Source organism: Capsicum annuum, chromosome 11, assembly GCF_002878395.1.
Source record: "Capsicum annuum cultivar UCD-10X-F1 chromosome 11, UCD10Xv1.1, whole genome shotgun sequence".
Lineage (NCBI taxonomy): Eukaryota > Viridiplantae > Streptophyta > Magnoliopsida > Solanales > Solanaceae > Capsicum > Capsicum annuum.
This window is the reverse complement of record NC_061121.1, coordinates 169,038,216-169,052,930: the sequence shown is the minus strand read 5'-3', so window position 1 is coordinate 169,052,930 and position 14,715 is coordinate 169,038,216.

Genomic DNA, 14,715 nt, shown 5'->3' with positions numbered 1-14,715 from the left:
CGACCATAACTTTTTTCTCCGATAAACAAATTGGATGAAACCAATTTTATTGGAAAGAGGACTCGCAGAGGTTTCCGTTGATATATAGTAGATCATCCAGATCATTATGTATAAGGAGTCATGATTATTTAAAGTTGGAGCAAAAATACACCAGGCCTCAGTACTTTTTCCTGCATGTTTTACTATTCACTACTACTCACAGTTCGATCGGAATGTTCATAACTCGTCTCTTGGGTGTCCGTTTTGGATGATCCACATATCGTTCGAAAGCTTATTTGATAATATACGCAATGGTGGGTCATAATCTAAGATATTTTGCACGAAAAATTTATAATTTATTCTAGAAATATCACCCTACACGTTTACGCACAAAATTTCAATGAAAAATTTCTCGGGGTATTACATCATGCTCCCCTTGGAAACATTCATCCTCAAATGATGATAGATATGCAAAGATTAGATAGGGAATAGAGTATACAGCTGAAACCATTCGTTAGACTCATCACCACATCGTTTCTCACTCCGAATGCATCGTAGAATGCATAAATTCAAGAAACTACAGCTGAACACATAATAAATGACAGCTGAACTGCTGCAACTTTTATCAAAAGTGAATGATTTGGGAAAGAACGGTACCTTTGGCTTGATCGGAGTTTGTGGAAAATAGGTTCGGGTACTTGGATCGCATATCCACCTCAGCTTCCCAAGTTGCACCCTCAACAGATTGGGTTTTCCACAAAACCTTAACCAAGGGAACTTCTTTGTTCCTTAGTCATCGGACACTAAAATCAAGAATCTCAACAGGAATCTCATCAAAAGAAAGATTTTCTTGAATGTTATCACTCATAGAGGAATCCACTACCACAACATCACTAATATGCTTTCTAAGTATGGAGACATGGAATATTGGATGAACAGAGGACAACTCGAAAGGCAACTCGACCTCATAAGCTACCTTACAACACGGCTAAGAATTTTGTAAGGACCAAATAACGAAGACTAAGCTTCCCCTTCTTTCAGAATCTCTTCACCCCCCTCATGGGTGAAATTTTTAGATACACTAGGTCACTAACTTCAAACTCAAGGTCTCTGCTTCTAACATCCGCATATGACTTCTGACGACTCTGCGCAGTTTTCAACCTTTCCCTAATCAACTTAACTTCTTCCATAGCCTCAAATACCAAATCAGGACCACTCACAGTCACTTCACCCACCTCGAACCAACCTTTGCGTGATCTACACTTCCTCCCATATAAGGCTTTAAATTGAACCATGCCAATACTAGAGTGGAAACTGTTATTGTAAGAAAACTTTATCAACAGTAAGTGATCATCCCTACTTCCCTTAAAGTTAAGTGCCCAAGCTCTCAACATATCCTCTAAGGTCTGGATGGTCCACTCAGCCTGACCATCGGTCTGCGGATGAAAAGCAGAACTCAAAAGCACTTAGGTACCAAGACCCTTCTGAAAAACTTGCCAAAATTACGAAGTGAACTGAGTACCCCTATCCATGCAGTCTGACTAGCTCTCGGATAAACAATCTAGAGTAATCCTCAGTAGTATATGAAGTATAAACAGGCAAGAAATGAGCAGACTTAGTCAATCTATTAACCACAACCCAAATGGAAACATGATGGCATCGGGAAGGAGGTAAACCAATCACGAAGTCCATATTTATCTCTTCCTACTTCCAGGTGGGAATACTAAAATTTTGCACCATACCACCAGGTCTTTGGTGTTCAATCTTAACCTGTTGCCATGTTACACACTTAGCTACAAATGCAGCTATATCTTTCTTTATGCCAGTCCACCAATAGATTTCCCGCAAGTCTTGGTACATTTTGGTGGCACCAGGATGAATAGAATATCGCACCCCATGCGCCTCAGCCATAATCCTCTATCTCGGATAATCAATATTCAGGACACATAATCTACCCTACAATCTCAACACACCAACTCCCCCTTGGGAGAAAAACTCTACTTTTTGGTCCTTGACTGACTCCTTCAGTTTGACCAAACTAGCATCTAAGTATTGCTTTTCCTTCACTTCCGAAAACAAGGAGGATTCAAAACTACTTTGAACCACTATACTACCTTCAGCTGAGTCAAACAACCTAATCCCCAATCTAGCCAAACGATGTACATCATGAGCCAACTCTTTCTTACCTTCTACCACATGTAAAACATTACCTATGGATACTCTAATTAGGGCATCCACCGCAATATTGGCCTTGCTCGAATGGTACAGAAAACTCATATCATAGTCCTTTATCAATTCTAACCATCATCTTTTCCTAAGATTCAATTCTCTCTCGGTAAACACATACTGCAGACTCTTATGATCAGTGAAAACATCAACATGGACACTATATAAATAGTGTCTCCAGATTTTCAAAGCAAACACAACAGTAGCCAACCCAAGGTCATGGGTGGGGTAATTTTTCTTATGGGGTTTCAACTGTCCAGAAGCATAAGCTATCACCTTACCTTTCTGCATCAATACGCAAAGTCACAGTACACCAGAAAACCATCAACACCATCAGGCAAAGTCAAAACAGAGGCTGAAGTGAGTTGAGTCTTCAACTCCTAAAAACTCTTCTCACAAGATTCGGACCACAAGAGCTTCACTTTCTTTTGGGTCAACCGAGTCATAGGAGATGCTATAGAGGAGAAACCCTCAACAAAATGGCGGTAATAGCCAGCTAAACCCAAGAAACTTCAGATATCAGTCGGAGAAATAGGTCTAGAACAATTTCTAACAACTTTGGTCTTTTGAGGATCAACTCTAATACCCTCGGAAGAAATGATATGACCTAGAAAAGAAGCTGACCTTAGCCAAAACTCACACTTACTGAACTTGGCAAACAACTTGTGATCTCTAAGGGTTTGCAAGACAGTTCAGAGATGATCAGAATGTTCATCCTCACTATAGGAGTACACCAGTATATCATCGATGAACACTTTGACAAACATATAAAGATATGGTTTGAACATTCGATTCATGAGGTCCATGAAAGCTGCTGGGGCATTAGTTAACCCAAAATAAATAACAAGAAACTCAAAATGGCAATAACGAGTTTGGAAAGTGGATTTTGGGATGTCATACTCCCTAACTTTTAGTTGATGATCGCCGAAATAAAGGTTTATCTTTGAGAAAGAACTTGCACCTTGCGATTGGTCAAACAAATCATCTATTCTCGAAAGGGGGTACTTATTTTTTATGGTGACATTATTCAGTAGGAAGTAATCAATGCACATACATAAAGAACCATCTTTTTTTCTCACAAACAACACAGGAGCACCCTAAGGAGAAACACTGGGCCTTATGAAACCCTTATTTAGTAGATATTTGAGTTGCTCTTCCAAATCCTTAAGTTCTGCAAGAGCCATATGGTAAGGAGGAATAAAAATGGGTTGAGTATCCGAAAAAAATCAATCTCAAACTATCTCTCTATCAGGAGGTATCTCTGGGAGATTATCCAGAAAGACATCAGAAAACACATTGATGACATTAACAGACTGGAGAGTTGGAGTCTCAAACGTAGTGTCTTTGACTCTAACTAAATGGTAAATACACCCCTTGGAAATAAGCTTTCTACCTTTGAGGTAAGAGATAAAATGAGTCTTGGGTGACACAGAATTTCCAGACCAATCAAACACGGATGCACCCAGAAACTGAAACTTGACCACCTGAGTTCGACAATCATTAAAGGCATAAGAAGAATACAGCAAATCCATACCCATAATCACATCAATATCTACCATGTCTAACTCAATCAGATCAACCAATAAGACTCTATGAAGAACGGTAATAGGACACTTTTTATACACTTTCTGGGCAACAATCGAATCACCCACTGGGGTAGAAACTAGGATAGGCTCAGGAATAATCTCAAGACTTATTTCAAAATTCATAGCAATCAAAGGTGTAACATATGAGAAACTGGATCCAGGATCCAACAAAGCATACACATCAAACTGAAATATACGAAGTATACCAGTAACAATATCGGGAGATTCCTTCTATTCCTGGCGGGACAGTAACACATAGAATCTATTCTGGCACTGCCCACCAGCATTGCTAGAAGAGGTGCCCTAAGCTGGGGCTGGGCGAGTCACTGGAACTAGAGCACTAACCGTCTGAGTCTGGGTTTGAGGGCGATAGTCATGATGTCCTTGTCCATCCTGTGGACAATATCTAACTCTGTGACCTATGTCACCATATCAGAAACAACCCTTTTTCTCACCCAAACACTCACCCGAATGAGCCCTACCACACTTAGAACACAGAGGATGATTTGGCTTACTGCCAGTACTGTACTAGGACCTGGATGCATATGACTTGCTACCTTGCTCTTGCCTACCTCTAGGCATGGGAGCACTAGTAGATGGCGGTGCTAGCATAGACGAACAATCCTGATACTGAGGGCGACTCCCTCTTTGCGATCTAGTATGACCCTATCCATGCTACTTGGACCTTTCTCTCTTATTCCCTCTCATTCTATCTCTATCGTTAATCTTGTCTGCCTCAATCTATTGGGCATGAGTCATCAGCCTAGAAAGATTTATCTCACTATTCAGCATAGCAGACCTAAACTCCTTAACCATATAACTAGATACTCTAGTCATAAACTTACTCATAATAGCCCGATTATCAGCCGTTAAGTCAGGAGCATACTTGGCCAACTGATTGAACTCTAGAAAGTACTCCCTAACAGTCATAGAGCCCTGTCATAGGTTCATAAACTCTTCCACTTTCACGTCTCTCATCTCCAAAGGGAAAAACTTATCCAAGAATACATCCTGGAACTCTAGCCAAGTTGTAGTGATAGCTCCCTCACCTCTACCTTTTCTTCAAGTAACAACCCAGTCATAAGCAAGGTCTTTCAACATATACGCAGTCAACTCCACACTATGTTCCTCAGATACATGCATCACCTGAGTAATCTTCCGCACCTCCTCTAAAAAGAACCGTGGATCCTCCTCAGACTTAGACCCATAAAATTCCAGTGGATTCATCCGCATGAAGTCATGGTTCCTGGCAGCAGCTGAATTACCTCCTTGCTATTGTGGAGACGGGGTCGGGTTTGCCTTAATATATGTAGTAACAGGTTGGGCCAGTGCCTAAAAGGCTACTTGAAATTCAGCATGAGACAGATTTTCATTCAATGGGTCAGTGGGTTGAGGTTGTTGACCATTATTATTTCTTCTCGCTCAACGTGAAGGCATATTTCTAAAAGAGGAGAGCACGAATCAATAGCAGAGAGAGACACTTTAAGCACAATAGACTTCTGAAAGAAAGAATCATACTTTTTCCTAAAACGTCTTGTAGGCTTTTGCTCATAGATGTGGCACGCTACACACCGATAATCAAGACTCTACTTAATACGGCTTGTCAGACTCCCTAGGACACCTTAAAACCTTAGGCTCTGATACCAAGTTTGTAACGCCCCAAAAAATGGGTCCTAGAGTGTCACACGATGCTTGAGGCTATGAGTAGCCCCAAGCTAACCCTTTGAGCCATTTTCATTGAGTTCAATACAAATTAACGGGGTTTCCATAAATAACCCTCAAATATCAATAGAATAATCATCATCCAAGAATGAAGAATTTTAGAAAGATAACAAAATATGACTTATTAGTCAACTCCTAACATCTATACTAGTCTGACAAGCCTCTAAGAAAATCAATAAACCAGTGAGCCACTGAGACATGCCCCAACTAACTCATACTCAATTATCAAATATAAACGATTCTGTGAAACCAACATCAGATATCACATCCTGGAAACATGAGGACTTACCACAACAGAGGATGTAGAATAACATGCCCAAAGAATATCTGTCGAACCTGGAACTAATCCCACATCTGAAGATGTGGGTCAGTACCATGGAAAGGAACCGAGTATATGGGGGTGTATGCAATTTTATAAACATCATCATCATAAATATTTATAGAAATATGCAGGATGTATGAAAGACTTACATAGCCTGAAGAAAATCATCATAATCATGAGAGGATGAAATAAGTACAATAACACATGTGAGTAATCATATAATTTGTCAATCACTATCAGTTCATCAAGAATATCAATTCAGATAATGTAAATACCATTTAAATCTTTCAAAAGAATAACTATCACAATTCCACTTTCAAGTCACTTCACCATTCACCATAGACACAAGGAAATACACACACACTGGGAGATCCTATAATCGACACAAACCATATGAGCTACGTGGAGTCCAGCATACAACTCACGTTGGGGAGAGCCATCCTATCCTTGCCATCAGAGTAGGCCTATCAATATCAAATCCATACAAACTAGTGATCACTACATAAATCAGCCTCAGGCTCACTCCTATGGTGGCACGTAGTTCTAGGGAAGTAAATGCTCTTTATACCTCCCACTCGGTGCTAAAGATTTATCCGGGACTTAGCTCAGATTGTTTAAAAAACAATCCACAAAAAAAATAATATCAGTAATATTTAAATATACATCGGGAGCTATCATGCTTCCCAACTATAAAAATCAACCAGATTATGAATTTATTTCATACTCGAGTTCAAAACAACTCCATTAAGACCAAAAGGTCAAATCATTCAACATATCTCAAATATTAAACATCAATGTGCTTATAACACATATTTTCTAAAAAAACACAATTTCCAATGGGGATTCACGACCTAAATATCAAAATCATGGTAAATATCATTCAAGATTCATGCTTTGTATCTTCACACATGTAAATTCATATTTCAAAATCATAAACATCAATATGTCATAATAATCATCATAAGATATGGGTTCATGCTTCAAATTCGTAAAAATCAAATAAAAATCATGCCTTTGTAAAGAAAATTACTGTCGGGCACAAGAACGAAAGAGAGTTCTTGTTGAAAAATCCCACATACCTTGAATGATGAACTTTAGATCGATACTTATTTTTGAGATGTTAATCATGCCTCTGAATGATGGTTCTTGGAGTTCTTGAACTAGGAACTTGGAATCTTGAATAAATTTGCAGAATTAATGAGGTTCTTGAAGTTGGATATAGGAGCTTAGGGTTTTCTTTTTGAGGGAATTTGATGAAATATAGAATATAATGCTTTAATAGGCTTTAATATAAGGTTTGGACAGATTTTTGGACCAAAACGCCCCTAAAAATTAAATAATTCTCGAATCTATCCTTTGATGGACTGTTTTGATAGTTTGAAGTAGATCAACCATAACGTTTCACTACGATATCCAAATTGGATGAAACCAATTTCATTAGAAAGAGGACTCTCATATATTTCAATTGGTATATAGTATCTCACACAGATCATTGTGTATAAGGAATTATGAACTTTTGAAATTGACCCAAAAATTCTCTTTTGATACGCTGAAGTAGATTGACCATAACTTTTTTCTCCAATAGACAAATTAGATGAAACCAATTTCATTGGAAAGAGGACTCGCAGAAATTTCCGTTGATATATAGTAGATCACCCAGATCATTATGTACAAGGAGTTATGATCGTTTAAACTTAGAGCAAAAATACGCCAGGCCTCAGTACTTTTTCCTGCATGTTATACTATTCACTACTATTCACGATTCGATCAGAATATTCATAACTCGTCGCTCGGGTGTCCATTTTAGGTGATCCACATATTGTTGGAAATCTTATTTGATACTCTACGCAGTTTTGTATCATAATCTAAGACATTCATCATGAAAAAATTATAATTCATTCTAGAAGATAGAACCCAACATGTTTATGCACAAAATTTCAACAAAAATTTCTCGGGGTATTACAGAGGACAAACTTCCTTGGAAAAAACATTAGTTAGATGCCTCACATCATAATAAGCCTAAGGATGTTATGTATTCTTGGATTATGCTCATTCATGGACTTTCCCTAGCCATGAAGATGATACCTATTGCTCTTGAGGTTTATATGTGACACCCAATTGATCTTTCTAATTAATACTTATAAATGATATTAGATATGTGCAATGATATACTTGTTATATTCCTTTAGTATGACTTGAAGATACCATTTTGTTTTGATCGCGATAATTATTTTAACATAGTGGGTTTCATTAGGTGACCTCATGGTACAATGTTATGGTATGATGACACTTCTTGTATTTCCATCGAGGGAGTTTTATATTTTTATATAATACTAATTATTGGCTTGCCTATATCCATGTAGGTAACAACTTTTTGCGATGAGTATAGTTATAAAACTTTCTTTAATTCATATCATTGATGCTTGGTGCAATTACTTAATCTCATTATGATCTTACTTATGATATATTTAACAATTATTTTGGGAAAACATTTTATTTGAGCTTGATTTGACTTGGTTGTTATCAAGTTATTGATGTGGGATAGTGCGTTGGGCAAAGTCATAACATGGATTGTCCTTTGTTAATGAGATTGTACCAAGGCATGAAGGATATAACTTATTTTTTGACTTAATAGGAAGGATGTACTTCATTAAATATTAGACGAATATGAACTTGAATATGTGTTTACCTAAATGCTTTGTTTCTTTTGATTTACCATTTCGCGAAGGTGCCTTAAGTTGCCAATCATCTCTTGTTTTGTTTTGATATGTGCTCTATAAAGATAAAGTCAATACTTGATTAAATCGAAAAAATAAGAATTTTAGGGTTTTGAATACATGTTATCCTTTTAAAGTATTATAGTTCACCTTGTCATGACTACCTTGTTTGGGTGAGGAGAGGACTTTTACTCATTTGATTTGATGTTTTTCTGATTTAGATTCGAGGAAAAATCATTTTCAAGAAGGAGAGAAAGATATTATATCGGTCAACTGAAACCATATTAGACTGATACTTTAAGACCTACTCAAAGAAACCCACACAACATTCACCATAAGGACAAAACAAAAATTTGGAAGGGTATTTTGGAACTCTAATTAGAATAATTCAACATTTAGATGATAGCTTGGAGTAAGAGGAAATATGATACCAAGCATGTGGAAGAAGATAGGAATATTTGTTAGAATGTGCAATCACACATAGAGATGTGCCCGCAGCATAATCAACTATGTCCTAGGCAAGATGTCCCCTCAACCTAATCTGTTATGATTTAACTTTATGAGATATATGATCCATATTTACTTCCACATATCTATTAAATATTAGGCCAAATTTTAGTATTTTGAAGGCCATTGTTAGACCTTTAGTTATACAAGGAAAATTATATATAGATGCCTTAAGTCATTTTTCAGTCATATCATGAGTTTTGTGATGATTTGTATTTGAGACTTATAATATATAGATATTGTAATCAATATTGTAGTAAATCTTAGTATGGATTAGATTAGGGATGGGTGGACTCCTATTGGTGTTCAAAAACTCTTGACCTTGATTTCATTTCAGTTGCTCACTTGAGGAGTGAGTCAATTAGACTTGTTTTTCTTGTTAATTGAAGTCTCTTCTCTTTTGCTTTATTTGTGGATTTATTTAAGGATTTTTTTCTTCAGTTCTCATCTCTTAGTTTTCTTAACTTCATTTATGTTCTTTAAATTTAATCTTAATTAGATCTCCTACTTATTTTCTAAGTCTTAAAATAACATCAATTCCTTAAATCTAAATGGTGCATGCAAATAAATAATTTCCTCCACTTTTTTTTATGATATATACTCACCTGGTTTTCACTAACTGTGTGATCTATAAATATGATTTTCCATTAGCAAACTCACACTATTCAATCTTTTCATAGGGTTGAAAGTCTTTAAAGCCATTACAATACCTTACTTATATGAAACACATGAGCTTTTTAGTTTATATTATAAATTACAATTTCATCAAACTAAATAGATACAAATTCATCAAGGTTCTCATTGATCAATAAATTGTAGGAAGTATCAAAGGCTTTAGTCAGCCTAAACGACATGACAAGGAATTCATATCTTCTATAACAAGTCACAGAAGGTTTCTTTGGGGCATCCCTCTCATATATAAACACTTTCCAATTCTCAGACCTTAAACTTCAAAATACATACATTTAGACACCATCCATCAATTCATAAACTAGTGGCATAAGGTACATGTTCTACATTGTAAAGTTTCTCGGTCTGTGATAAGTCAACAAATAATACGAACATTACTTGATGGGGAAATCATGTAAAAATAATTGATTAAATGCAAGTTTTACTTGATTGTGGTAATCATGTTTGTAAATATTGTGAGATTGGTATGCTACCAACTAATATTTATCATGACCCACTAAATAAGATATTATATGATGTGTTAAATGAACCTTAATTTAGTGATAGTGTTGATCTAGTTGGTCATTTCGATAGTCATATAGATTCTGCATATCTAGGTCATGATTTCTTGAGTATTGATTCTGTTTATTACAGCTCTAAAAAAATTCTTAGGAAAGTGTGTGTTTTAAAGGATAATGACTTATTCAAAGAAGACATGGCCAAGAATAATAATAGTAACCATGTGCATAGTGCTATGCCTTTTAATAAAAATCTAGCTTTCCCTCAGTGTTATATTTTATCTGGTAACTCATTATGTTGTAAAGGAGTTCTTTCCAACAACAAAAATCTCTTCTTGTAAGATAATCGTACATTCATTAGGAAGAATTGTTCATAAACGGAAGGTGATATATGTTTGTCTATTGAAACTTCTTCATTATGTGTTCCAATTGTGGATAAGTATTTTGAAACATTGATTTCGAGTAATGAATAATCAGGTCATGAAATATTGATTAAGTAATGAGAGAATAGACTAGGTAAGTGTTCCCCTGCCACGACCCGAGTGAGGCCCTAGCCTTGATGAGTATCCCGAACCATGAAGGCCTGAGAGCCTTTCTTACTTGTATCACATACACCATTCATATACAAGGATAAAATGCAGAAATGCCAAACAATACAGACACATGGTCATAATCTGAGTTCTGTTCAATAGTACAGAAGTAAGAAAAATTAATATATAGGCAATATCTGATTCAGTCTGTGAAATCTCTACTACCTATGAAATAAATAAACTGTCTGAAACTGGGATAATGCCCCTAGTGGACCAATACCAAAATAAATAGCAAATGTCTGAAAAAGGACTAGGCCTCCCAGAATAAGGAAGGCTCACCAACTGAACACTTCAATCCTATCTGAATAAGTCTGCAGCTTAGAAGCACCTCTAGATTGAGCTTCAGACCCTGAAATATAGAGGGTCAATAAAATTGTATCGGTACACAGAGGAATCTAACATAATGAATTCATATATATTAAATAGATGAGAGCAACTCATGAAAACATCATGCATGATATAGTTTAAAACACATAGGCAATTATTTAATATTCTTAAAAACATTCTTGTCAATGCAGTTCTGATCTTTGTATTAGTTCTAAGTTAGGTGGTCCACCTTACAATTCTACAACCCCACAGTCTATACGGAGTCCTCACTTAACTAAGAGGCCAAGCCCGTAACCTAATTTTGTCGTAAGAGCTAAAGTTTCTAATTCTGCTACGCCACAGGGTGCTAGGACATCGTATAATCCCTCTAGGGGCCAAAATAATCTCGTATCGGCAAAACACAATTTTGCAAAATTAGTTTTCTGGAATCTTTCCTTCTTAGGGTAACCACCTAAAATATCTTTATGCACATTTTTATCCTTTTCTGAACATGTATAATTCTAATTTCAAAATCTAAAAATATGAAGAAAAATCCACATTTTGTTCTGTTTCGTGTTAGTATGTCATTATCTGAATTGGTATCGTTATACCTAGAATTACAATTCAATATTCTGAGCAATAAAATATTGTATCACAGCTTTCTCTTTCAAAACATAAGGTTTAGACCACCTAACTTTAAATAATTCAAGAAGATTCACTCTTCAATACATTTATCAACTATGTAAAATCATTCCTTTCAATCATTTGAACAAACATATGCTGGTCATGTATTGCAACATAAGAGGGAGCGTAAATAGTTATACTCTCAATTCAATTATCAAATTTAAACACATTCATACATAGATACGATTTCAAATCAATTTGGGGGGAAGGCCTCAAGACCAAAACAATAATGTCATTCAAGAATTCATAAAGCAACATTGTAATATAAATTCTTAAACCCCTTCAAAATTCATGATTTAACAATGTTAAAAGTTGTTGAACAATTTCTTAAGGCCCAAGTAGTTTTAGGGAAACCCCACATACCATATATTTCTTAGAAGGAAGAGTGGAATTTGAATCAAACTTAAGTTCTTGAAATCCATGGATTCGAAGAGGACTCTTGATTTATTGGGGAGGGACTAGAGTTTTGATTTGAGATAATAAGAGAAGTATTTGATGATATTTTACCCGAAACACTCTTTAATTTCATGTTATGGAAGAGTTATGATGAAGGAAAATGACTGGATTGCCCTCCCCATGGCCACCTATTTAAAATAATTCATGAACTGGTCACCGACGAGCCAACCAATACGACGTGCCAATATCGCATTTGTTCACTACTTCATCGACAAGTCAATTGATGTGGCACATCGACATTGCGTCGATTCACTATTTCTAACATCCAAACATACTTCTAACACTGTCCGAAAAATCTAAAACTTCCCCAACACATCCCTTTTACTCCCCCGAACATGAAACAACTTAAAAATTAATTTTTCGAGGTTGGGAAGGTCAAAAATAAAATCATCAAAGGTTAGGGGTTAAAAATATGACTAAGTCCCTTTGACACTTAGAAAAATTTTCAGAAGATTGACCCTCCAAGCATACTATGAAGTGATATCATGTCGAGAAATCTATGGGGCATCACATTATCCCCCCTTGGAATCATTAGTCCCCAAATAATGGATTAGAGAACAGACAAACACAATTTCAAATATACCAAAGAAAAAGAAAGAGTATAGCGAGAGAGTAAACAAGTGATACCTTCTATGTCATTACTCACTATCTCAAAGAGGCTTGGGAATCTAGTTCGCATGTCATCTTCTGAATCCCAAGTAGCCTTCTCCTCTTTTTGATTCTACCACAACACCTTGACCGAAGTTATCTCCTTACTCATCAACTTTTGAACATGGCAATCCAAGATTGAAATAGGCTCTTGTTCATATGACAAGAAATCTATCACCTTGATCTCCTCTATAGGAAATACTAGGGAATAATATCCAATACACTTCTTCAACATTAACACATGGAATACGAGACGGACAGAAGCCATATTTGTGGGTAAATATAACTCATAAGCAACCCCACCTATCCTTCTCACAATCTGATATGGTTCTACATAGCGAGGACTCAAATTCCCTTTCTTCCCAAATCAGATGAATCCCTTTATAGGGGAGAAGCTTAGAAACACCCAATTACCAACCTTAAATTCCATCTCTTTTTTTCTAAAATTGACGTAGGATTTATGATGACTCTATGCTGTCTTGAGTTATTCTCTAATGACTTTCACCTTCTCTTTTCCCTGATGAACAATATCAGGCCCAAAAAACTAAGTCTCACCAACTTCATACCACTTTATCAGTTGTCTACATCTCCTTCTGTATAGTGCCTCAAAAGAGGCCATCTTAATACTGCATGATAGTTATTATTGTAGGCAAACTCTATCAATGGCAATTGATCTACCCAACCACCTTTGAAGTTAATTACACAAGATCTCAACATATCCTCAAGGGTCGGAATAGTGCATTCAGTTTGCCCATTCATTTGGGGGTGGAATGCATTACTCAGGTTCACTTGGGTACCTAAACCCCTTTGAAAAGATCTCCAAAACTACGACGAGAATTGTGTACCTCAATCAGATATAATGGATATTAGTGCCCCATGAAAATGAAATATTTCCTCAATGTACAGTTTGGCCTAATCATCTCCCGAGTAGTTAGTCTTTACTGGCAAAAAGTATGCTGACTTGGTAAGTCAATCCACAATTAAACAAATGGAATCATACTATTTTTGGGAACTTGGAAGTCCTGTGATGAATTCTATTTTGGTTATCTCCAATTTTAAAGGCAAAGATATCTCTTGGGAAGAACCACCTGGTCTCAAATGTTCCACTTTAACTTGTTGACAGTTCAACCACTTAGAGACAAAATCAGCCACATCACATTTCATATTATTCCACCAATAGAAAGCTTTAATATCATGGTACATTTTTGTTGGGCTTGGGTGATCAAAATACCTCAAAATGTGAGCCTCATCAAGAATTCTTTTACACAATACATCTACATCTGGCACACATAACCTGCCTTGATATCTCAAAATTCTATCACCGCCAATTTCGAAAGACATCAGTTTCTGTTGACACATATCTTTATTGATTTTCATCATGGGATTTTCCATCAGCTTATTCTTAACTTTGGCACAAAGGGAAGATTTAGCTATTTCCTGTACCAAGGCTCCTCCATCTTCGAAGTCCATAAGTCGCACCTGTAGATTGGCTAGTTGATGAATATCTTTCACTATATCTTTTTGTCCTTCCTCAATATGAGAAAGGCTACCCATAGATAGTCTGTTGAGGGCATCGGCTACTGCATTCACCTTACTTGGATGATCGTGCAGGATTATATCATAATCCTTCAACTATTCCAACCAACGACTTTTCCTGAGATTTAGTTCTTTCTGCGAGAAAATATATTGTAATATTTTATGGTGAGTAAAAATACCAACTGTACCCCATAAAGATAATGCCGCCATATTTAAGTGCGAGCACCACAACCTCGAATTCCAATTCAT